Source organism: Leptonychotes weddellii, chromosome 12, assembly GCF_054177405.1.
Source record: "Leptonychotes weddellii isolate Sample4059 chromosome 12, ASM5417740v2, whole genome shotgun sequence".
Lineage (NCBI taxonomy): Eukaryota > Metazoa > Chordata > Mammalia > Carnivora > Phocidae > Leptonychotes > Leptonychotes weddellii.
Window position 1 is genome coordinate 10,483,950 of NC_138380.1, and position 23,862 is coordinate 10,507,811.

General features: G+C 38.2%; 1 protein-coding gene across 1 annotated transcript in view; it reads left to right on the forward strand.

Moving 5' to 3' along the window:
- Positions 1–23,862, forward strand: part of KEL (Kell metallo-endopeptidase (Kell blood group)) — a 184,157-nt gene that overhangs the window by 125,600 nt on the left and 34,695 nt on the right.

The following is a 23,862-nucleotide window of genomic DNA, read 5'->3' on the forward strand; positions in this document are numbered from 1 at the left end:
TCTGCTGAAATTTCTCCTCATTTATGCATGTTGGCCACCTTTTCCATTACATTATTTCACATATTAATCATAGTTATATTATTTTTACATTAAGTGAATATTTACTAGTATAACATTTTATTTATTTATTTGGATTATAATATGCTTTATTTTTAAATTGAAGTATAATTAACATACAACGATATATTAGTTTCAGATGTACAATGTATTGATTCAACTATTCTATTCATTACTTAGGGCTCACCACCATAAGTATAGTCACCATACAACATTATTACAATATTACTGACTATTCCTTATGCTGTGCTTTTCATCTCCATGACTTATTTATTTCATAACTGAAAGTTTGTACTTTTTAATCCTGCTTATCTATTTCACCCATCCCTCCACCCACCTCTCCTTTGGCAAACATGTTTGTTCTATAGTAATGAGTTTTTTTGGTTTGATTGTTTTGTTTGTTCATTTGTTTTATTTTTTAGATTCCACATATAAGTAAAGTCATATGGTATATGTCTTTCTCTGTCTGACTTACTTCACTTAGCATATTACTCTCTAGGTCCATCAATGCTGTCTCAAATCGCAAGAGCACATTTTTTTATGACTAATATTCCATTATATCTATCTATCTATATATACACACCACTCATACTATATATATATATATAGATCTCACATCTTCTTTATTCATTCATTTATTGATGGACACTTGAGTTGCTTCTATATCTTGGCTATTGTAAATAATGATGCAATAAACATAAGGATGCATATATCTTTTCTAATTAGTGTTTTCATTTTCTTTTTTTAAAAAACGTTTTTTATTTATTCAATTGAGAGAGAGAGCAAGTGAACAAGAGCATGACCATGCAAGGGGGAGTGTCAGAGGGAGAGGGAGAAGCAAACTCCCCAACGAGCAGGGTGTCTGATGGGGGACTTGATCCCAGGACCCTGAGATCATGACCTGAGCTGAAGACAGACGCTTAACCAACTGAGCCACCCAGGCACCCCAGTGTTTTCATTTTCTTTGGGTAAATACCCAGTAGTGGAATTACTGGATTATATGGTATTTCTACTTGTAATTTTTTGAGGAAACTCCATACTGTTTTTTACAGTGGCTATACTAATTTACATTCTCACCAATTGTGCACAAGCATTCCTTTTTCTTCATGTCCTTGCCAACACTAGTTATTTCTTGTATTTTTTTATTTTAGCCATCCTGACATGTGTAAGTGATATCTCATTGTGGTTTTAATTTGCATTTCCCTGATAATTAGTAATGTGGAACATTATTTCATGTGTCTGTTGACCATCGGAATGTCTTCTTTGGAAAAATGTCTGTTCAGGTTCTTTATCCATTTTTAAATTGGATTATTTGGGTCTTTTGGTGTAGAATTGTATTGTTTTTTAAATATATTTTAGATATTAGCCCCTTATCAGATACATCATTTGCAACTATCTTCTCCCATTCAGTACGTTGCCTTTATAATTTGTTGATGGCTTTCCTCACTGTGCAAAAGCTTTTTATTTTGATATCTTTATTGATTGTTTTCTTTTTAAAGTTTAAAATTTTTTAAATTATGTTTTTTAAGGTGATGCTCTATAGCTCACCATGTTCATCTTAACTTAGAATTTACTTTGGATTTATACTAACAATGCCAGTTAGCTAGGGAAATATTACTCCTATGTAGCTCTCTCCCCTTCCTCCTTTTCTTACTGTTATTACATGTGCCCATATAGTTGCAAACTTAGCAATACATTGTTGTAATTATTACTTTATATATTTTTATTTTTTTTTAATGTTTTACTTTATATATATTTTAAAGAACCTGGGAGAAAAAAGGAGAGCTAGTATATATTTATAGCATTTGTTATATTAATCTTATTTACCTTTTCTAGTACTCTTCATTTTTTTCTCAGATTCAAGTTGCCATTTGGTGTCATTTTCTTCCTCCAAAAGAGCTCTGCCTCTACCCATCTCCTTCATGCTGTTATTGGCAAATATATTACATTTCTTTATGTTATCCACTCAATGATACAACTATGTACTTATTGTTTTATACAGTTGCTTTTTAAATCAGTTAGTAGAAGGCAGGGGAAGAAATATACACTTATACTGTCTTTTATCATTAACAGAATTACCTTTACCAGTGCTGTTTCATTGCATGTGTATGGATTCTAATTACTGCCTGAGGTCATTTGCTTTTGACTGGAAGAAGTTTCTTCAGTATTTCTTTTTTTTTTTTTAAGATTTATTTATTTTAGAGAAGGTGGAGGGAAGGGTCAGAGGGAGAGGGAGAGAGAGAATCCCAAGCAGACTCCCTGCTGAGTGTGGAGCCTGAGGCAGGGTTCAATACCAGGACCCTGAGATCATGACCTGAGCCAAAATCAAGAGTCAGTCGCTCAACCGACTGAGCCACCCAGGTGCCCCTCTTCAATATTTCTTGTAAGAAGGGTTGGCTAGCCATAAATCTCTGTTTTAGTTTATCTGGCAATATCTTTCTTTTACTTTCACTGTTGAAAGATAGTTTTGTGGATATAAGATTCTTGATTGACTATGCATTTATTTGTTTGTTTATTCATTATTTAAGTATAGTTTACACACAATGTTATATTAATTTTAGGTGTACAACATAGTTATTGACCATGTTTTTTTTTCTTCTTTCAGCATGCATCCCATTGCCTTCTGGTCTTAAATGTTTCAATGAGAAGTCAGCAGTTAACCTTATTGGATCCTCTTGTACATAAACAGTTTTTCTCTTGCTACTTCGAATTTTTTTTCTTTGTCATTTAGAAAATGTATCATTATGTTTTAGTTTGTGGATTCCTTTGAATTTACTTTACTTGGATTTCATTGACCTTTTTGGGTGTGTATATTAATGGTATTAAAATTCAGAAAATATTTAACAATCATTTCTTTAAATATTTTTTTACTGTCCTTTTTATCTCTTCTATGCTTCTAGTGCTCTCATTATATATATGCTAGTGAACTTAACGGAGTCCCATATTTCTCTGAGGTTTTGTTCATTTTTCATCATTATTTTTTCTCTCTGTTTTTGTGTTTCATAATTCCTATTGCTCTGTCTTCAGGTTTACTAATTTATTTTTCTATCAGTTAAAAATCTACTGTTGAGCTCTTCTACTGAATTTTTAATTTCACATATACTTTTCAACTCTTGAATTTCCATTTGATTTTTTTTAAATTTTGATCTCTTTTTTGATATTCTGTATGCGGAGAAATTTTGTCAACATATCTTCCTTTACTTCTTTAAACAGTTTTTTCCTTTGGTTTCTTGAACATATATATATGGCTACTTTCATATTTATAATGGCTACTTTGAAGTCTATGACTGTTAAATGTGATAGCTGGCCCCTCTATAAGCAGCTTCTGTTGTGTGCTTTTCCTGCTGTGTATGTCATACTTTCTTGTTTCTTTGCATGTCTTGTAATTTTTCATTGAAAACTAGACATTCTAGACATTTTAGATACTATATGGTAACACTCTGGATACTGGTACCCCACCTCAGGGGCTTGTTGCTATAGTTTGCTTGTTGATTTGTTTAGTGTCCTGGCTGGACTATTTTAGTGAAGTCCATTTCCCTGGCAATGTGTACCCTCTGGTGTCACTCCTTAAAGGCCACAGTCTTAAGCATATACACAGTCTCCCTGATGTAACAGTGGTTTTAACAGTATTCTCTTTGTCTGTCTCTTTCCCTGATCACACCCAGTCATCAGGCTCTACTGACTGCTGGCTAATTCTTCTATTGTCTTTGACAATGTCCTGGGGCATAAGTTGCTTCATAGTCTGATCCAATTAATTTAGGATTCCTTTACAGAGGTAATTTTTGAGGTCAGAGTCTGACATTTATTCTGACCCTAGGAGGGCATTTCTTAGCTGTCTCTTTCTCTGTTCCTTTATGTTAAACTAACTGCCCTATACTTTTCTTTGTATCACTTATGAAGTTACCAGACTCCTCCTTTGCTCACCACCAAAACCTTTATTATTTTTGGAAAGAACCCTTAGGCTTGAAATTGCTCACACTGTTTCAAATACCTTCAGAGCTGGCTCTCCCCCTGGGAAAAATATCTGAACCATGACTGTGTAACTGGGATTACAGACAGTGGTGCAATCCTTTCTAAGTGATACCCCTGCTTTAGTTGTAGGGTGCTGGGCAATAGCAATAGTTTTTGAACTTCCTGGCTTGCCTTTCCTGCTTTGGAAACTCTGCCCTATGAGTGAGCTTGTGGAAAGGTGATTGGGGTCCTCATATTCTCAATGTGCTGCTCCTGAGGTAGAGCCTCTGTTCTATGAATGGAAACTGAGTAAAGCAGGGAGTCCCAGACCCATTTTCTGCACTGTCCTAGAAATGAGCTTCTGCAACATGTAGTTGTGGGGGAGGAAGAGGCAGACCCCTGCCTCTTTTGGGAAAATGCCATAGCCCTTAACTTGAAGCTGGGGGTAAGGGAGCCCACTGTTCTTGGCTGTACCTGCCTGGAGTGGAGTTTCCATCATACTGAATTGGAAAGGGGGAGGAAGGTGTTGGGTCATGGTTCAAGTGCCACAGACTTTTGCTGTTCTGGCCAGATTCTCTTGAATAAACATTTCTTCATTTAATATATGCCTTTAGTACAATTTCCAGGGACTTTAAGTGGTTTTTTAAATTATAATTCCCACAAATTATGCTTGTTTAATTAGCCAAGTTCCCCTGTTAATCACAGTTGTTTTAAGGTCTCTCATTGATAGTTCCAATACCTGGATCGATCTGCTCTGAGTTTAGTTATGTGACCTTTCCTCTTAAAAATGGGTTATTTTTCTTGTGTGTGTGTGTGTGTGTCTCATATGTTTTTAAATGAAATGCTATACACTATATGTAGAACAGTTGAGTCTGAGGTAAATAGTACTTATGCCTGGAAATAGGCAAACCTCTTCTTTGGTCCAGTTGTAAGTTTGAGAGGTTCAGTTAACATGATGAGGAAGTTGAGCTGGATTGGGGGTATTTTGTTGCCTTTAGTGAACCAGATGCTTCAAATTCCTTTAGTGGTGGGCTGCTGTGTCTTGGTCTTAGAGTATCTAGACTGGATATATATACATTATTGGATTTAACAGAATACAATAATCACCTGGATACTTTATATTTGTGAAATGTTTTAAAATCTTCACAGTGCTATTGCAACTGTTTTTGACATTGTTTACCTTTCCTTTCTCTAGCCATAGATATATTTGTATGAAGGATAATCCCCTATCTCCTGGCCATTGTCCTTAGTATGCTGAGAAAGTCTAGTTTTGGTGAAACATTTTTTCACTACCCTTTTCCCCAAATTTATTTTCTATTAATCTCAAGGCCACAAATATGCATGGTTTAAAACAGGGTTTCCCACAAAATCACCCATTTATACCAATGTTCCCTTTATTTCCCTGGACTTCCAGGCATCTTCTTCCATATGCTTGTTACTAAATACCATTCTTTGAAAATTGACCAGGTTTTGAGTCTGTTTTCTCTCTTTCACCACTAACTAAAGACTTCTTTTTTCTAGAATTAAGAGAGTGGGATTAAACTTTTAAAAAAAACTTACTTTTATCTTCTATTCATTTTTAAGAATAGGATGTTAACAACTGTGCTGAAGACAACAAAAACTGTTCTAACTTTATAAAGATTAATCTGGCTCTAACCTTACACACAAGCAATTAAATAATTTATCTACAATTCCCTTGAAAATTTGCTTGTTGTTGGAATCTTCTCTCTAGTTACTGAAGACAATTCCATTTGTATATGAGATCTGTCTCTCACTAGATATAAAAAATATGTCTTCTCTTAAGTGACTTTTTGGAAGTTGTTGTGGAAATGGAAGTGTTGGCACCCCCTTCTCAGCATCTCCTCTACCAGCTCACTGAACCCGTCCCCCAGCTACTGTGAAAGCTGGCTGCAGCCCACTGCTCCTCCTTCAGAGAATTGCCCTTGGCTGGACAGGAGCCCCCTCATGCAGGAAGTTTATAACCTCCCCTTCTCCTGAGAAAGACTGACTGACAGAGAGATACAAAAAGCCATTACATTTGTCTCAACATGAGACCAACTGTATGGAGCAATTCCTTTGTCAAAAGTCCTATGGGACGAGGCTGAACTAGCCCCCAGTTGAGACCACATCTTTAATTAGCCTTCTTTCCTTGCCCTGTTCTGTTTCCCTGCTCTTCCTTTCCGGAGCACTCGCACCATAAATCACTTACTCAGGAATCCCTGTCCTAGACCATTTCTAAGGAACCCAGTCTAAAGCAGTTGGTATTGGAAGTGGTCTTGAAAGCAGACACAAATGAGGGGAGTCTGGAGATGGATCACTTGTTGGTCAGATGTCAATCACTGACAGTTTCCGTAGGCCCTAGAATGATTACAGTGATAAATTAAATGCAATTGTGAAGATTTTTCACTCTGGTAGAGTAGTGTCTGAGAGGTTTGTGGAAAATAGTAGCTGTAAGGACTATGGAATTTGGTAGATTTTGTGAAGTGCCATTGTGGAGGAGAGAAAATGGCAGGCTCAGCTCTATTTAAAGCTAAGTGTGAGACTTAGGGCCCAGGGCCTTCGTTGGCAACATTAAAGAGACATTAATTCTCCGTAGTCAGAAGACTGACAGAGTGAAGAACAGATACAGAATTTAATTATAAAAGTAATGTCATTTCAAAGAAGGCTCATTCAGCCTTGTCAACTCTACTGTTCCAAAGACAGGGCCCTGATAGGATATGAGTGGGACCCCTCAGTTTCAGTATGATGATTTTGAGGTAGATATAGTTGAGAGCTTTGAACACCCAGATTCCTCTGAACTCTCTTGATCTGCAGAAATGATGCACTCCTCTGTTGGAAGATATGCTCCCTCCCTTCCTTTAGGATTATAAGAGCTCAGATAAGGCACAGGCCTTACAAGACAACGTTATCTTCCTCAGGATCTGTATCCATATCTTCTTCTTCCACCAGATTCATAAATTAGGTTTAATCTTCACATAAACTAGGGGAGAGCTTAAACTGCTAACAGAAGAGTGATAACACATCAAAGTTTCTGCAAGAACTGACTGACATGCACTAGCAGGCACTGGAAAAGCCTGCCCAAGAGTGAGTCTAGAGGGTGGTGGATCAAAGAGGTAATTGGAACTTAAATCTGAGTAAGAGAGAGTGTGTTGATATGGAGCCACTCACCCATCATTCAGGATTAAAACCTTCCCAAGGGTGCTGGGGAAAAGGTCTAATATATGCTATTTTCTGACTCATAGAATTTTGAAAAAAGTGACAGCCTTCATTAAATTAAGTAGAAATGCCAAAAATTGCCTTCGAAGACTCTGAAGGAAGGGATTAAAAGGCTTGGAAAAGTAGAAATGTATAATGGGGTTAATATATAAGACTGAGAAACCACCAGTTGGCCATATTGCTTGGGAGGGAGGCTTGGAGGATACTCTGCTCAGTAAGGTGATAAAACTATGGTTAGGGAGGACATCAGCTAAGGCTGTTGTTAAGAGATGCTGTTACAGAACTGGGCTTCCTAATGATAAGGGGATACACGTACCAGAGTAGGAGAGGCCACATGGCAGCACTTAACTGTCTGATGCAGAGTGCACATACTTCCTCTATTAAGCAGCAAGGTCAAAATGGCAAACAGGTGGAGTCTGAACTGCATCTTTGGATATGGCAAGCAGAACACAGTGTTCATGGGGCAAAATATATGGGCAACCAACAAGAGTACTGCTCAGTGTACATAATTGAAAGAAATCAAGAATGAAGGTAAAGGCTCAGATCAGCTACTCGAATGGAGTCATGATCCCTTCGCCCAGTCTCCAGATTTGAACCAGCTCTCAGCTCCAGTATCATATAAAATGGTGTGGATAAAAAGTGGGAAGTGCTGGAGTGTGAAGCACTAGAGGTAGGATCCTGTGATACCATAGCAGGTATATTCAGTGTGATTTTCCCCGACTTGCCCCTAAAGCCATTTAGGGTAACCATCCCTAAAGAAAGGGGAATACTCAGATAAGAGCTTTAGGATATGGTATGAATTGAAGCTTATACTCCGGGATGTAAAGCACCGTCCCTTATTAGGGAAACATGTGGGAGCCAGGTAATTAATGGAGTTTGGATCCAAATATCTCAGAGTAGTTTCACTGGATTCATCTATTTTTAACTTTTTTTCCTTCTCTGTTTTCCATTTTCCCTCTTTCTCTCTTCTCTTTTCCTTTCCTCTTCCACCTTCCGATTTCCAAACTCTCTTCGCTCCTCCATCTCCCCCTCCTCCTCCCTCTCTCCCTCTTTCACACACACAAACTGCAAATGAACACTCATTCTTCATCAGGCCCTATGCTAGGCATTGAGAATTCAGAGATGAGGTCCAGACTCTTCCATTGAAGAGCTCACAGTGCAAGGAGGAAGGGGTTGATTCAGGGAGCAGCACATTGTGATAGGGTCCCCCACAGAGTCATGCACAGGGCAGTGTGTCAGCATAGAGGGAGAGCCTCCAACTCAGCCAGGAGGGAGTAAAATAAAGGACTGATTCTCAGAATCAATCATGTTTGATTTCATGCTTGAAAAGAAAAGTGAGCATTATCAGGCAGAAAATGGGAAATCCCTTTTGTTTTTATACTCATTTTCAACTGGACCTGACTTACTTCAAGGTTAATCTCTTGGCATGTATTCCTAGTCATGTTAAATAGACGTTTCAGAGTGGACACAGCTGGTATTCAAAAACCACGAGAACATTCAGAAGGCCATCTTGTGAGCGGGCACTTCCCCCTCAGAAGTTTGGATTCTAGAAAATAACTGGCTTCTGCCAGATTACATTATTTCTCTTTCACATATGAGCTACCTTCCTAGAGCCTCCTGGAACACTCCAAGATGTGAGTAGAAAACTGCTCCAGTTAGAGAAGCTATAAATGCAGAAGAGAAGCTTTCCCAGGAGCCCCGATTCTTTTCCTGAATCCTCTCTTGCCTTTGGAAGATGGGAGAAACATGAAATTTATAACCAGACTTAGGTTCAAGTTTCTGCTCTACCATTGCTGAGTTGTGTAACCCCAGGTCAGGTATCCAACCTCCCTGAATATTACAGGGTTGACCCCTGAGGAAGTTGGAGAAAATTAAAAATATGATATTTAAAGGAACAGGTCCATAAAAAATCCTCAATCAATGCCAAAGTGGAACTGATATTATCTAGGCTTTTCTTTTACATAAATCATTGTCCAAATTCACATAGTCAGTGTTCATGCCAGAAATTAAACTTGTGTCTGCCAAATTATAAGGCAGAAGGTGGACTGAGGAGCAAAAGTGCAAGGCAGAGTATATACTGAACAGGCAGGTTCATGGTAACAAACCCTGCAAATTGCTTAGGTTGCTTAGAAATCATGGAAATCAAGAAAGATCCATGGTCAAATCCTAGAAAGAATTTTCCAGGGAACAGAAGTGTAGCTAAAATATGAAAGAAAAAAACCAAACAGATGACTGTTGATAGATGAAGGGGTCTGTTGATTGATCTATAGGCAGGACTACAGACTCAAATTAGGATGAGCCCTCTCTTAGGGAGTAGGAGGCTGGGGAGACTAGGGTCCACAGTGCAGAGATAACCTCTACCTGCCAAGCCTAGTGATAGTTGTTCTGTTCTTTCTAAGTGTATGAGATCTGTTTCCTTTTAAGTGGGACACTTGAGGACCAAGCCACATTAAGGAAAAAGGGGACCACACCAAAAATGTTGCTGTGATGATTTGGGGCCTCTTAAGAGAGGAAGGTGGTGTTGATGAAGTGATGTTTCTAGAATATTGTGTGTGACAGAGGGAGGCAGCATGTAAGCTGTCTGGTAGACCTTGCTGAACTATGGGGTGAATTATCCAAATAAACATGTTGAAAGAAGTCGGTGTGCACAAGTAAGGTGTTAGAAGTTTAGGGAGATTGAAAAACAAAAAAAGAATTAGGAAAAGTTGCCCACATTTAGTGATATGATAAATTGGCCAATCTCTTACTTACATGGGGGTTATAATGATGATTCTTTCCCCTTGAGTTAAAATAAAAGTATAATGTGTTGGTGTAATTTCAGATAGGAAACTGGAGAGATGAAGGAGATGGAATAGATGGTGAATAGATATCAAGAGAACTTAAGATCATGAAACTTGTAAAGGAAAAGAGACCGGCAGCAGGGGACTTGACTGGGTACAAAGGAAAGTACTTGATGTTCAAAAGGATGACTCCATACAGAAGCAAAGGAAAGATTCATGGAGGCAGGGCCTGGGCATGAGGAGCAGAGGCTGGGCTGGTGCAGCTGGGGAGAGTAAATGTAGGCAAAATCCTGGGACAGCTAGTTCAGCTGGCAGGCAAAAGGACAGAAAACATGGGGTCCAATAGGAAAGGATAAAGAATGTCTTTAAATATCACAGACACAGCAAAACTGTGTAAGAGTGAAATTTACTGTTTAGCAACAAATACCACCATTGCTGAGAACACACCTCCAGATCTCATGAGGACATTAGGAGAAGGAAGGGAAAAATGGGGGGGGGGCGGAATTGGAGGGAGAGATGAGAACCATGAGAGACTATGGACTCTGAGAAACAAACAGGGTTTTAGAGGGGAAGGGGAGGGGGGATTGGTTAGCCCGGTGATGGGTATTAAGGAGGGCACGTACTGCATGGAGCACTGAGTGTTACACGAAAACAATGGATCGTGGATCACCACATCGAAAACCAATGATGTATTGTATGGTGACTAACATAACATAATAAAATTAAAAAAAAAAAAAAGAAACACAGTTTGAAAGAGACAGAAGTTGTAATTGAACTCATGTCTATTTGGTGCTTCCTTCCCAACCAGTGTTAATACAAAGCGCTCGCAAATATGTGCGCACCAAGCATCGCCAACACACTGCATCAGTAATAGGGCCAAGTTTAAATGTATGCAGCTGCTGCTTGATAAATGAAATGCCCACCCATTGAGAAACTGCTGATTTTGCAGTTTTGTATGAATTTTCTTACTACGACTGTTAAAACAATCCATTTTATACCTTTTAGTGTCAAGTAGAGAGTTTTCATAATCTGTTACCATGTAAGAGAGTCCTGCGTGCCGCCTCTCCTGAGCAGCTCACATCCTGCATTACATTGGCTCAGGTTGCACGTGACCCGCAGACCAATAACACGCCCAAAGTATGCGCCCTGAAGTCCTCCACAGTGTGCAAAAAGGCACTATGTACTTTATACAGATGTGTGAGTATGAGGTGCCCAGAGGAGCACGTTATGGGATGAATGAAAAGGAAAGCCAAATGCGCTGAGACTCAGATGCTTAACTAAAATCTGAACGCCGTTGGCTAGAGAGACCAGAGGTGATATGAGAAGCCTTTTGTTTGAGATAGTTTCTGCTTGATTATAGGTATCTTCATTATAGTTATCTCATTTTTTCAAGTAAATTAATGTTAATAAACAACTAATGTTACCGCCCACCCTTTTCAAAATCCAGAGCCAGAACCTTCAGAGACCACAATTGCCGAGTCTCACAGGTGTGCCCCTTCTCAGAAATGTGTCTACACCTCCACCTAGTGGCGGCTCTGAATAATTCAGCGGTGATACCTGGGAGCTGTCTTGCAACAAACTGTTGTATTCCAGGGATGATGTCATAAGAAAAAGTGAGAACCAGGGCATATGCTCACTTTCCGGAGTAGGGAAGGAAGAAAGAATGAAAGTAAGAAAGAAGGGAGTGAGGGAGGAGAAATAGAAAGAAAAAAGAAAAAGAAAAGAAAAATTGGGGGACCGTTTTTGAAAACTTGAAAATAGTAGACATTTCTGAAGCACACTAGATTTTCAGAAATTGAGGAAGATCCACAGAGAGACTCACTACCTGAGAATGATAACAGAGTTTATTTCCATGAAAAGGAAAACAGAATTTAACTAATTGTTAAAAGCTGGATTGAACTACGGCCTGAAGAAATTAGAATAAGTGAAGGGGATTCAATATTATATTGATTCCTTCCAGAAGACCTGAGGACCTGGGGACAAATACTGGGGCCATAGTTAGAACTATAAAACCCAAATTGTTATGTCTGAGAAAATCAAGTTCTCAGATACATATTTAACTGGGTTTATTGTCTCTGTGGAGATTGTGCATGGTATACATTAAACTGTTTTTATGAATATATTGAGTGCTATTAATAATGTAACCACAGTCTGTGAAGTCCACACCATGGAGCAGATCTGTCATGGGGACTTTGCTGCCTCATCTTCACCACCACCATGTAAATGAAGTGTTCTGCCCTAGGTTAAGGCTAAGGAAAAAGGAGAGGCAGAGATGCTGAATAACTTGCGCATGCTGTCTAAGTACCCAAAGGCCAATATGGGATTCAAATTCAGGACTATAATTCCAGATCCTGTTCTTCCTACTACATCATGTTGTTTTTCTTTGAACTACATGCACTTAAAATTTAATTTTAATGTTTATTTTAAATTGTATTTCTTTGTTGAATTATTAATAAATCCATATGGTATAAAGTTTAAAAAGTACAAAATTGTAAGAGCAAGTGAAAATCAAATGGAAACAAAAGAACAAGTGAAAAGCAATCTCTCTCCCTCCCTCCCCAGCTATCCAGTTCCCCCTCCTTAAGGCATGCCTTTTTTGCCACCATCTTCTATATCTTTCCAGAGTATATTATCCACATGCACGATGACCAAATGTTAACATCAATTTATTAAGCCTCCAACATTATAGAAAGTTATATTTGTATGGTTGATGGAGAAAGCCACAAGAGGTTAATTAATTTAAACATCATAATCAATCATATTGCTTGTTCCAATAGAATTTGCAATTCAGTCAAAAGTTAAGTATAGAGGATTTTTAAAATAAAATATGTGTTAATTCACCATTCAGTCATTTGAATAGTTTTGAGTGACTACTAATGTAAGCTTTAAAATTATTGCTTAAATTTTGTCCAGGGCTTGTATGGATTTCCAAAACCCTCTTGAAAAGCTTCCAAATTATCCAGAGTCTGTTTCCCATCTCTTTCTTTTATTAAAAAATGTTGTTCTTATTCCCAGATCCTTTTCTTGGTTATTAGATCAACCCTTAGCCAATCAAGTTAATGTTATCTGGAGACACCCTCATCAAGAGTCTGAGCCAAAAATGCCAGTCTGGATTTTATTTCTGTATATATTATGGGCAAGCTAGCTGGTCATTTCTCCAACCAAATGCCTTAAAGTTTTGAAAATGCTCTAAAACTCTTTTCCCACATGTTGTTTTGTCAGTATGAGTCCAGTTTTCACATGCAAAGTGAATCAGATTCACCGCACTCAGTTTTACAGTACATTTTTGCAAGAGATCCCATTTTTAGCCAAGTCACAGCTGAGCTTTACTTTCAGCTAATTAGTACTTGTTCTCAAATTGGGCAGTTCTACTCCAAGCTAGGAGATGAGATGCAATTTACTTCCTCTCTACTCTCCTAAAATTAACTAAAGCTATAAAATGTGAGTGTTCCCTTGTTTCCCCCTTTGTCTGTCCCAGGTTTTTGTTCCATCATAAAGAATTCAACAGAACTCAGGATGTTTCCACAAATCTTGCTGTTCTGATTTAAACAGTAATAGAGTACTAAAATCTCAGCTCTTTCTTTGGTTGCCAAGCAACCATTAATTTATTGTAACTAGCTAATATTTAAAATTATACATGATAATTAAATAGAACAGTATGCTTTTCATTTTCCTGAATATACACAGCTTTGGCCAGATGAGAATGAACATGGTTGGTTTTGCAGTATCAAAAACAAGTCACAAGGAATGCTTCTTGAGATTAAAAGAAGAGGGAATCTGCCTATTCCCCTGTCTGAGCCCCCATGGTCTTAGAGATTACAGTGATCCATGAGGGTCACACGGTTAGATTGTCCACAAAATTGGAGGAAGCTCCGGTACTAGAATATCCTTGTCCCTAAAGAATGACATGACTTAGGAATAAGATATAGAGCTCCCTTAAAAGGGCCTAACTACGATTAACTTGGTTAAGGTGGTCCTTTTAATCGCTGCTTTTTTGTATAAAGACATCTCAAAGTGTATGTAGCCAACTTACTAGATGAGCTAAATTTAATGGAATAGAAATAAGAAATGGCTTTATTTTTCTTTCAACCTTTGCTTCCAACACCCTCCATGAGATCTCCCTTCCCTTCTTCTTTGTGACATTTAGGGCAGATCCTACAATTTTCCAGTCACTTTTCTTACAAAAACAGCTTCATATTGTTCATGAAGACCTATTATTAGGTGCTAAACCATGCATCCTAGTCTATATTAGAACTTCAATGTTTCATGTCATTTAAAGGTTTTCTTTTCCCCTGGTCATGTCTGACCTGAACCTCAGAGACCTGCAGGTGGAGAGCAGGAACGGTTTGCTCTCTCACTCCTCCTTGCTGGTCTACTCCAATTCTCTATCCCTGCCCTGAGTCTTCTGGTGTCAGGACAGGGAAGAGGAGGTTAGGAGAAAGGGACTACAGTCCTTCTACTTGCCTGGAGCTGTTCATCCTTTTCTTTACCTGCTGATGCCCTTTGTGGGGCAGGGGTTCTCAATGGGTACATTTTTGGATTCTTTAGATATCCTGAAAGAACATGTGCATTTCATCGCTTAGTGACTCCCCTCTCCAATTCCTGCTCTGCTTGTTCAACTTAGAGCCTCTCAGTGCCAGGATGTCCTCATGCAAGGAGGTAGCCCTTTTGGAGCAGGACACTTCAAGATGGCTCATACCTTCTGTGCTATCCACTTGCCCCCTTTGCTATATCAATGATAGGAGTGCAGGATCGTTATCATCCTCATCATTAATGAGGATGTTATCATGCCTCATCATTGATGAGGAAAAGCTCTCTCAAAATCTGAGGATAGGTATTCATTTCTTCCTAGAATTTTGTCGCCATGCTGCTCCTCTAGTGGCACCAGGGTGGGTCTGTGGTGTTTTGCATCCAACCAAGGAGTGGGATAAGTAACACACCACTCTTGCACTTCTAATCGATATGGTGGTTTCATCTTGGAGAGTGCCTTTACCTGCCTAGGGTGTGTGGGGGTGGGGAGAGCAGGGACTACAGAACTCTACCCCTTTGAATTTCTTCCCACTAGTAACTGTTGTCTTTTGTCTTTATAGCCTGGCTTGGTGGTGAAATGAAGGTCATTCCATTTTTTAAAAAAGATTTTATTTATTTATTTATTTATTTTTGAGAGGGGGGGTTAGGAGCAGAGGGAGAGGGAGAGCGAAAGAGAGAAGCAGACTCCTTGCTGAGCAGGGAGCCCGACACAGGGCTCGATCCCACAACCCTGAGACCATGACCTTGAGACCACAACCTGAGCCAAAACCAAGAGTCAGATGCTTAACTGATTGAGCCACCCAGGCGCCCTAGAAGATCATTCCAGTTTTAGTAAGTCTTGCAGAGTTGTGTCTGATACTTCTCCTTTAGGATTTGTGGTACCTTAACACCTATTTCTGGGGCTTTGGCCTTTGAAATTCTATGACAATGAAAAGGACCCTTTCAATATGTCATATAGGCTATCAGAAAATGAGCAACATTTCCCCAATAGAAGCAAAACCATGGGAGGGTCTGATGCTGCCCACCTTGGAGTCCACCAGTTTTACTTAGACGACTTTGGTTTTCTTAGGTTGAAAGCTACGTGGACAGTTCAGAGTTGGGACAAGGTCAGGGATCCCGTAGAGAGAATGAAGATATTGAGAGTAAAGTTGTGATAAGGTAGAAGGACGTGTGGCTGGCAGACAGACAAAAACTAGGAAGTCTGGAAAGGAATCTGCAGGAAAGATGATGGGGAATCAAATATTCTTCTTCCACCCCTGCTCATAATCTTCAAACCCGCTCAAGGTTATTCCACTCTGTGTTAGATTGAGTCCTCCAAGAAGTAGACACCAAGCAGAATCAGAAGTCCAAGAGATTTCTTAGGAAAAATGCCTGTGAGGAAGAAAGGGGAGTCAGGGAGAGCCATCAGATTGTCATGCAGGTATGAGCATTGTGAAGGAGAGAGGGCAGGTGAGAAGGTTGTGTGACAGAGTCTGACACTGCAGCGCAGTCCTAACGAAGTTCAACAAGGCCATTGAGTTGTTCTTGGGCCTAAGTCACCCATCTGAGCTGTCCTAAATGTTCCAGGAACAGACCTGCTTTAGTGCCCCTGCCATCCACAGTCATCAGCAGGGAGTAGCCATGAGATGCAGGGTTGCAATTCAGACAGGGAAGCATTTCAGAGCACAGTAGCTGGGGCTGCCCACCAGTTACAATCCCCACCATTAGATACTAGAGGTGCATTTGCATGGCCACCTCACACCCTAGACAATGAACGAATGAATGAATGAATGAATGTACTTTTCTTCTTTCTTAACCATTAAGTTACCACTCAATCTTATTTTTCCTTTATCACCAAGTTTCCTGAAATAGAACTAACAACCACTGTTGTTACTTCCATACTTTCCATTCATTTCTTCACCCACAGCAAGAAGGATTCTCCTCCTCATTGCCCAGCGAAACTGCCCCAACCAAGGTGACCATGGACTTCCCAATTGCCCTATTCCAAGGATTGTGTGAGTTTGGAGTTCAGAAATAGTCAGAGATAATATTTGTGGATAGAGGGATGTGGAAACAGCCAAAAATCTGAAGGAGGAAAAGGGGACTAAGGATTTGGAAGTTTTATAAAAGAGAGGGAAGAAAAGAAAGAGGCAGGAGATTAAAGAAAAGTGTGAAATTTAAAAATAACTTTTGGGATATTGAAAAATCTTTTCAGACAGACAGTCCAGGAAAACCCTTAGGAAAAATAATCAAATCATCCATCTTCTGACTGATTTCATATTAGCCAGAAGAGGTCAGCAAAGACATTAGTATCAGTCTTTGCCCTCCCTAGAGACAAGGTGGTTGGTTGGGAAGGGATTTTTGCCTATTGGCTCAGAGTTTATACAGGGTTTTCTTTGTCCAGATTTTCCTCTTGCTCAGATCCTCTTCCTAGAGTTCAGCCTTCTCTGTGGTCCTAGTGAAGGGATGGATTGCAGGTTACATGTTTCATGAAATGACAGATCTTCAATTTAAATGTATATACTTCTCTAAGTCTGAGTAAATGAATTAAAACTTCTGGCATGTTAGCCATTGCAATTAGACAAGAGAAAAAATGCAGGTATAAAATATTAGAAAGGAGGAGAAGACAAAATTAACCTTAATTTCAAATAATTTGATTGTATATCTGGAAAACTCAAGAAAATAAAATAAAAAACAGTAAGGTAACTCAGTAATGTGGCTGGGTAATGAGACTTATACTCAGAAATCAAAATCTTCACCCATACAAAAAGATCCAATTAAAAGAAGTAATGGAGGAAAAGGACCCCATTTACAAAAGCTACAGCAAGAAATATAACACATTACTAGGAATAAAGCTAAGAAGTTCAAGATTTACATAAAGAAAACTTCAAAATGCTCCTGAGAAACACAAAAGAAATGTGAACAAATGGAAAGGTTGCATCAATAATACAAGGATATCAATTCTCTCCTAAGTTTATCCATAAAAATTATACAATTCCAATTAAAAAATCAATCTTTTTTTTAGCTAGACTAGCTGATTAAAGTTTGTATATGGAAATTAAACAAGAAAATATAGCCAAAAACATTCTGAAGGAGAAAAGTAAGGAGGAACTAACCCTGTGAAACAGATTATATAGCTATGATTAAAACATTCAAGTATTGTCATTTGGGAAAAGTGGCTTATTCAACATGTGGGGAGACAACTAGGTGACCACCTAGGGAAGAAATTAAGTTGAATCCATTGCTGTCTGTATCACACCAGGATAAATTTTAAGTGGGTCAAAGGTTTAATTGTAAAAATTAAACCATAAATTTAAATAGGAAATAAAAGAATATATATAGGTACAGATAAGACCTTTCTAATGTGACATAAACATAGAAGTCGAAATACAAAAGACTGACAAGTCTGACTTTATGAAGAACTTTTTAAAAACCAGTGTGGTTAATACCCCCCAAAACAAAGTAAATAGACAAATGACAAACTGAGAAATATATCTGGGATAAAAGATTGATTTGCCTCATGTATACAGAGCTCCTACAAATCAATAAAAAAGAAAAGATGGGCAAAACATAAGAATATATGAGAATATCATCATCTTCACTCACAAGGAGATCAATGAGATTTAAAATGACATTAAAATACCATTCCCACTTATTAAGTTGACAAATATCAAAACATTTTATAACACACCATGGGAAAACAGTATAAAATGAAATAACCTGCATAAAGGGCAGTTTCATAATATCTATCAAAGTTACAAGTGCTTTTATACCCTTTGCTTTAGCAATTCCTCCTTTAGGAATTGTCACTCACATATTCTGGTACAGGGATATGATGTATGTATTTGGTTATTAAAATGCATCATTGGTTGTAGAAGCAACAGATTGAAAACAACTTAAATATTGATCAGTGGGGAAACAGCAAAATAAACAATGGCACATCCATATGGTAGAATAATCTGGAGCCACTGAAAAAGGAAAAGCAAAAAGAGTGATCCCTTATGTATGGATATATAATGATGGGCAAGATAATTTGCCAGGTGTAGGACATGTGTTTAATACACTGCCATTTGTACAAAAAAGAAAAATGCGTTTACAAGAATTTACATATTTATGCTTAAAATACCTCTATAAACTACACTAGAACATTGATAATATTGGTTGCCTGTTGGGGAGGGGGGAGTCAGGTGGCTGGGGAACAGATGGGAAGAAAAATGTTTTAAAGTACTTTTAAAATTTTAAGCCATGTGAATGTATTGTTTTCATGCTTTAATATTTGAGTAGGGTTTTATCTTTCTTTGATATTCTGGCACTTTAAAAAAATTCTGTGCTTAGGATACTCTATAATCCTAATTCTCTATGTGTGCCAATTAATATACACGGTAAGGTCTTGTTCATCCAAAATTCAACTATAGAATCACTTCACCTTTCCAGAATCTGGCTAGGATCAGGCAATAGCAAAATAAGCCATCAAGCAGGCAAAATATATGTCCCAAAGTCCATGTACAGAATAAAACCTAGGCATTTTACTCCACAGAAGTCCATCAGACTTCCTTTAATCTATTTATTTATTTATTGAAGGCAATTATATTAAGTTTGATAAAGTGGTTAACTCATAGAAAGTAGATACGGGAGGCCTACTGAAAGCACTGAGCAGTGCTAGTTCACAACTGGAGAAGCATGTTGGGGGAAAAAAGCACATGGAGCCAATCCAAGGACCAAAGACAGCAAGATATGAATTCATTAGTGGGGGCACAAACCTTCTCAGAGGTTATATCCCGATGACCATGATGTCCCAACAGTGGTCTTGAGAGACCAGAATCACATTCAGGTGTGCTCATTAGGATCTGTTGAGACTGGTTTTTATCCCTAATGTTTAAATGAAATAGAAAAACTTTTGATGATAAAGAATTTAAAACTTAGGCTCCCTGGAAAATACAATGATATATTTCAGATAGGTGGTGTTTTGGAGTATATTTTTAAAAATGCTTAATTGGAGACATCATCAAAAATGGCAGAATAATTGGTCACAGATCCTTTATCTAATGAACACAGTAAAATTCCCACACAAAGCTTCAGTGAATGAAAGCATCAATATCTAAAACTGACAGTAGATATGAAAAAATGAGGCAAGAAAAATATTCTAGTATAATAAAATAATTTCATAAGAGCCCAGAAAAAATTTCTAATTTCTCTGTAATGGAATGACTTTAAAAATCATGATCAAGGGGCGCCTGGGTGGCTCAGTCGTTAAGCGTCTGCCTTCGGCTCAGGTCATGATCCCGGGGTCCTGGGATCGAGCCCCGCATCGGGCTCCCTGCTCGGCAGGAAGCCTGCTTCTCGCTCTCCCACTCCCCCTGCTTGTGTTCCTGCTCTCGCTATCTCTCTCTCTGTCAAATAAATAAATAAAAATCTTTAAAAAAAAATCATGATCAAAATATAAAGAATGGAAAATATCTATTAGCAAAGAAATGACAGGAGTCGTAGCAGTTGTTAATCTAGGACAGGTTAGGATGAGAGAGACAGTAATTTAATGATTAACTATAATAGAGTAATTAAGAATATTGTTGGCATACTCTTTGACCCAGCTATCCATTTCTAGGAATCGTTTCTCTAGTTATACTCACACAAGGGTACAGTGATACATACACGAGAATATGCATACCCCTGTGGGAAACGTACATATCCTTTGCTTTGAAAAAAAAAAAACAAAACTGGAGGGAACTTTGATGCCCACTAAAAAGGGACCAATTAAACAAATTATGTATATCCACACAATGGAATATTATGTTGCCATTAAATAGGAGGGAATGCTATATATACTGATGTATAAAATTGAGTACTTTAAACTAAGTTTAAGAAGCAAGTTGCAAAATATCATTATATATTTTGCTTAAAATAATTTATATGTGTTGTTGGGGGGATGCATGCACTCGTGTGTGGTAGGATATGGATGGGAAAAGAGTTAGAAAGACATACACAAACTATTATATCAGTTGACCATGGATTTGGGGGAATGGGCAAAGTCTAGAAATTCACATTTTACTTTACATTAGCTATCTTATTTGATGTTTTAAGAATTATTTTTTAATGCTTAAAAAGAAAAATATTGTTAACCCTGAAAATCCCAGTTAATGGGATAGACTATGAAATGAAACCCGATGTAGTGAAATTATAATTGGACTAAAATGAAGTAATGAAAGTGGCTGAACTTGAGAATGGTGTATAATAATCTGCCTTGGATTTAAAGAGAATTCTTAAATAGGTGGTTTCAAATCAGCAAAAGTTATTGTAATGAATAGGGATTGTTTTGTTTGCCTAAAACTCCTCCCTCCCTTCTCTGGCACAGCACCCCCTTCTCTTGGGAAATTCTTCTTTCTCTGTTGGCTTAAAGAATATGCAATTTTCTTTTCAACTCTATGCTCCTGACCACAAATGATGGTCCTAAAGGCAAGCACCTACTCCAAACAGAGCCAACCACTTAAAGACCACCAACTCACACCAATTATAACTGATGATGTAGGTATCTCTCTTACCCTGGCAAGACCAATCACAGCCCTTTATTGGCATTTTTCACACTGGATGTGAGGAGAAAGAGAGTCATTCCTTCTTCGGTGGTGGGAATTAAGGAACATGGATCCCTGGAGCTGTCACCACCTATGTAGAGGAGGCCAGTTGGCAGAAGATCATGAAGCCAATATTAGAAAGAAGCTGTGATTAGAGATGGAGACAAAATGATCACAGTTATACTCCTGCCCTGCTTCCTTTCTTGCAGTTACATGGAGAAACAAGTCTCCTTTTCTGACCAAGTTAGTTCAGGTTGGGTTTCTGTCCTTCACAACCAAAAATATACTGGCTAATAACAGAAAAAAGGATGGATGATTTATTTGCTTCCACCTTTCATTTCAATGGCAGTGTAATGATAATACATGAATCTAAAAAGGAACTGATAATATTCAAAAGATTACAGAGTAGGATGGCTACAACTTTTAGAACCTAAATCATAAAATCCTGCAATAGGGTAGTATTTGTAAGTTCTTAAAGAATATCTATTCCCCCAAAGACCTTTTTTTTCTTTTTTCTGGTTGAGTGATCAATCATTTGGGGAAAAAAAGTAGAATGATATTTTACAGGTTCAAAGGCCAGAGAGAGATTTTTTATTATTTTTTTAAATTTTTTTAAAGATTTTATTTTTATTTGAGACAGAGAGAGAGAGCACGCACAAGCAAAGGAAGAGGCAGGCAGAGGGAGAAGCAGGCTCCTCGCTGAGCAAGGAGCCCCATGCGGGACTTGATTCCGGGACCTGGGATCACAACCTGAGCCTAAGGCAGCCGCTTAACAGACTGAGCCACCCAGGTGTCCCCAGAGAGAGATTTTTTGGCCACATATCTCATCTCTAAGTTAATCATTTAAGTTATTTTTAGCAGCTTACTGAATGGGAAAATCATGCTGAGAAGATTTAACTGAAAACTCTGTCAGCTACGAGGTGGATGTCATGATCAATATAATGCTGGACTAAAACCATACATGAAATCAAGGAAGAGAATGAACAAGACACACATTCAGACAGGAACAATGAGTGTAAAACTTTGTGTCGGAGAAAGGAGTCCAAAGTTTCTATTTTGGATGTTTAATATTAATACAGATAAAAATGTTAGTTAACCTTGTAGAATTGAGTTAAATAAAGCTATCTAACCCATTTTAGAAAAATAGTATATGTAAATTCAGTCTATGTATAAAAAGGCATAATTGTTAAAGCAAAACAGAATAACAAGTATAGGAGGGATAAAATTCAGGAGAGTGGATTTCAGACATTCTTAATAAGATAAAATTCACCTCTCAAAAAAAAAGTCTCATTCTATATTTGAAAGCAAAACCAACTTATAGTTTAAAAATAGAAGAAAAGCTAAGGTACTACTAAATTATAGGGGAAGTATAAATGATATTCAATATAATAGAAGACAATGCATAAGTTATTAATCATAATAGTCACTACATAAGATAATGAAAAGGCACAATGAAAAAGAACACTTTAACAATTTTACATTCAATCAATGTAGCACTAAAACATATTAATGAAAACTTTGTAATGAAGGAGAATGTGGCAGTCTCCAGAACTCTCCTTGCAGACCTCCCAGTACAGTGAGGAGAGCTCCAGCTGCTGGGTTGTGGGATCTATCACTGTGGGAGGCTCTGACACCCACGGGCTGCTCCCATGGACACACCCATTTTTGGAGACAAGGGATTCCTCTGACTGAAACTCCAGCTTGGAGACTCCTCAATGATTTTCTAAGCATCCTTAGACTATGTGACAGTCTAAAATGCTTCCACCCACTTTCTCTCCCTCATTCCTCCACTCCAGGTCAGACTTGATTGTACCTGATGACTCTCCCAGCCTTCTCTGGCTCCCTCCCCATATTCTCTCCCTAGCATTTCTTTAAGAAACCCTTGCATAGTTAATCTGGTCTTAGCATCTGCTTCTCTGATAACCTAGACCACCTGGAGAAAGTGACAAAATAATGCATTTGTGGTGAGAGCTGCACATTATCAGAATATGAGGTACCTCAGCTGATTCAGGTAGCAGGCATGCTAGGACTTCAACATTTCAGACATGGCAGAAGGAAGTCAGAATTCGACTTAACAATATTGTGACTTCCCAAGCTGGGGAGATCCCAGGAGAAAATGTGGATTTCTTTTTGGCAGAATTCAGCACTTTGAGAAGATTCCAGATAGGGCCTCAAATAGCAGGAAGTTATTAGCCCCAGAGAGAAACCAGGGTGCATAATTGTGATTGACTCATCTTTCATCCAGTAGTGAGAGTTCTGGGAGCAGGATCAAGCTTCCCAGTTAACAGTGATGGTCAAGGTGGAGTTGAGATGCAGTACTGATGGAGATTGTGACCAGAAATGGACACAGCAGTTCTATGGCATCAGTCAATGCAGATGTCATGGTAGGAAAACAATGACCTATGAACCCCCCACTCCCTTCCAACCACCACAAATAATCATTAGGGGCAACAGCACTCATCAAAAACTCCTCATACGTATAGTACTAAGACCTTTAATGTAATTGTGCTTGGTCAGGATTACCTCAAACATAGTGGTGATTCTTAGGGGTGGGAAAGGAAGGGACTGACAACATCACCATGATAAAATGAATTAATAAAAAGAATCCAATTTTTCAGGCTATTTAAAAAATTTTAATTCCAGTATAGTTAACATACAGTGTTAAATTAGTTTCAGGTGTATAATATAGTGATTCAACACTTCTATGTATTGAGTAATACATCAAGATAAGCATACAGTTAATCCCCTTCACCTATTTCACCCATCCCTTCTAATAACCAACA